We start from the raw sequence: 3050 nt of genomic DNA, 5'->3' as shown, positions 1-3050 counted from the left end.
TGGTGGTATGCACACGGCGTCTGTGTCCACGTGTGAGCTCCTGTGGGTGGCCATTCTCAACCTCTTCATCTCCCGGCACACATAAACTAATCACTAAAATTCTGAGGCACACCAAAAACTATTTTTTTGCTGATCTGACAAAAAAAATCGGTATAACTTTGATTCATTCACACCGGATGGCTATTTATTGTGTTGGCTGTGGTCAGTTTTTTATTTGACAGTTTAAGGGAGAAGAGGCCAGTGTCCCTGACGAAATGGTCAGGTACTGTGTGTTTTAAAAGTTCTTGTGGCACGCCCATTGAAAATGCTGCTGTGAAGTGTTCATTCCCCAGAAGCAGGCTTACCACGGGCGTAACAGCGGTTGGGCTCACTACTCATTGCCCTGAGGCCCAGCACTGAACATGCAAGGCCGTGGTTTTCATTCTGACGGTCCCCTCCCAGCTCCTGCCCATCAGGTCACAGGTGGGGGCTGTGGCCCTCTGGGTGAGTGGGATCCCTGCGGGTGCTCCCCTCCTCCACGGTCCCCACCTCCTCCAAGTCCCCTTCACTGTTCCAAGGCCTCCCACGTGCACTGTCCAGTGAAGCCTTCCCATGAACTTGGACAGACCCTAGAGTAGGAGTGAAAATTGCCAGAGCTGAAGGAGAACTTAGATACGAGTTTCACCTTCCACATTGCCAATGAGAAAACTCTGAAACCCAGAGAGGTCAAGGCGCCAATCCCAGGTCACACAGCCAGTTGTAGAGCCTTATTTCTCACTTATTCGTGCACAAGCATTTGTTGAGTTTCTACTATGGGCCTGGAGTTGGATGACCAGTAGGTGAGGCCAGGGGGTCACAGGAGACTTCAGGAAGTGACATTTAAGCTGAGGGTGGGGGTGGGGGATGAGGAGGACTCAGCCAGATGATGGGTCGGTGGGCGGAGTGTCCCAGGGAGGGGAAACGCCATATGGACCGGCCCTGTGGTTGGAAGGAGCTTCACACGTTCAGGGGCATGAGAGGCACTCGGTGAGGATGGACAGGGGAGGGGAAGCCTGTGCCCCCTCATCATGGGCTGCCGCCCAGCTTACAGGCATCAGGCCTCTTCCCAGAGACAGGATGTCACCGCGGTGCAGGGGTGGACAAGAGAAGGCCAGCCTCCCTGACCTGCACGAGAGATGGTGTGGGGCGCGTGCAGGTCTCTCCTGGGGAGGGCTTCCTGCCCTCCCTCTCACCCAATAGGTGCTTCCTTCTGCAAAGGGAGGGAACCATCACTGCCTCCATACCGCCCCACCCCACCTCGCCAACCAATACACACAGGCTTTCCCATGACCCTGCCTCGTGGCATTCCCGTCCTTGTTTAATCCTCTCGCCTGAGCGTGGGCAGGACACAGGACTTCCTTCTAACCAACGGAACACTGCCAAGGTGATGGGAAGCCATCGCTACGGTTAGATTGCACAAACTCACTTTGATCTTGCTGAGGGTTCCTTCCTGTGTCTCCTTGGCTGGCGCGCTTCTGTGAAGCGAGTGGCAGCTGTGGGGGGCTCCACGTCCCAGGAACTGAGGGTGGTCTCAGCTGACGGGCAGCGAGGAGCCGCGGCCCTCTGTCCAACAGCCCACGAGGAGCTGAATTCTGCCAGCAACCAGAAAGTGAGCTCGGAAGTGCACTCCTCTCCGATCGGGCCTCAGCTGAGACCCCAGCCCCGGCCAAGGGCTTGACTGCCGCCTGGGAAGGGACCCCGAAGCACGGGCCCTGACGGCACTGTGCCCTGACTCCTGACCCCCAGGAACCGTGAGGTAACCTGTGTTGTTGTCAGGTGCTAAACTCGTGCTAATTTATCCCACCACAATGGGAAGGGAGTACATGTACATTCTCTTCTCCCATGTGAGCAAACAGAGGAGAGCACTCCCTGCTGTAAGCGGGGTGCACAACAAACAGGGGTGCACCCACCCACGCCCCCTGGACCACCCATCTCACCGACCTCCCCTGCATATCTTCCCCCAAACCACCTATTCCGTCATGCCCTGAACCTACATGTTCTCTGCCTAGAATATCACCCCCTCCTCTTGACCCATGGACTCCCCTTTTATCCATTTTCTCGCTATAGAAACTTATTCTGGACCAGCTAAACAACACCTCCTCCATGAAACCCTCTGAGATTGATCCCTGCTGTGGGATTTCACCATCTCACTCTCTATCCTTCCACCCTGTACCACCTGCCATCCCCTGTGGTTGCCTGCACACAGCGACCCACACCTCACCTTCTTATTTTACACCCAGGGCATATTAGGTCACAGGCATGCAATAAATGTGGGCTGAATTTAGGAATATGAACTATTTTCAGCCTCACACATGTCTGCCATCAGGAGCAGCGTGGCCAGCGAGGGGGCTCTGGGATCACCCTGAGCAGAGGACAAGGCTTTGCTGTCCCCAGGGCGGCCCACTTGAAAAGGGTTATGATAGGATATTAATGGCAGTGGGGACAACTACCCCACGGCAGAGCAGGTCTGGGTGAATGAAAGGCCCTTTTGTTGTGTCAGAGCCAGGACAGTCTGGGATGCGCCAGTCAGCCTTCAGGAGAGCAACCGGTGGGGGCGGGGGCAGGGGGGAGCGCAGGGGCCAGCAAGAGAGTGGGAGCTGGGGACCACAGAGGTGACAGGGACCGGACTGTGAGAAGTCCCAGTGGGGCAGAAGCCGGGAATGAAATCTCTAGTGTTCAGTTTGAAGTTGTTGGTATTGCTGTTAGAGTTGCTAGACTCGTTTCTTTTAATTGGGGGACATAGCATGAAAAAAAATTATTGTGCATTTGAAATTCAAATTGAATGGGGTGTTCTGGATATTATCTGGACATGTGTCTGCTATGGCCGAACTCTCTCCTCCCATGAACTTCCAGTCGCGGCGACAGAGAACACTGCTCCGAGCAGCTGGGGTGACCCGTGGAGTCACGTGAGAGGACGGATCTGGGCCGCAGGGCCGGCCGGGGGGCACAGGACAGGAACGGCGCGAGGATGCGGGGCGATCCACGAACCGAATGCGTCCAGTGGAATCAGGACTGGGAGTCAGAGGTGACCC

At 55.7% G+C, this 3050-nt stretch overlaps 1 long non-coding RNA gene across 1 annotated transcript; it reads left to right on the top strand.

Annotated features, from left to right (window-relative positions):
- The first annotated feature begins 1442 nt into the window (after positions 1-1442).
- LOC118498180 lies at positions 1443-2302 on the top strand. Its single transcript, XR_004900698.1, has 2 exons — positions 1443-1627; positions 2086-2302. It is a non-coding gene; the product is annotated as an uncharacterized LOC118498180 (long non-coding RNA).
- The last annotated feature ends 748 nt before the right edge of the window (positions 2303-3050 follow it).

The sequence above is a fragment of the Phyllostomus discolor genome, chromosome 14 (assembly GCF_004126475.2).
Source record: "Phyllostomus discolor isolate MPI-MPIP mPhyDis1 chromosome 14, mPhyDis1.pri.v3, whole genome shotgun sequence".
Lineage (NCBI taxonomy): Eukaryota > Metazoa > Chordata > Mammalia > Chiroptera > Phyllostomidae > Phyllostomus > Phyllostomus discolor.
This window is presented reverse-complemented; position numbering and strand designations above follow the sequence as displayed.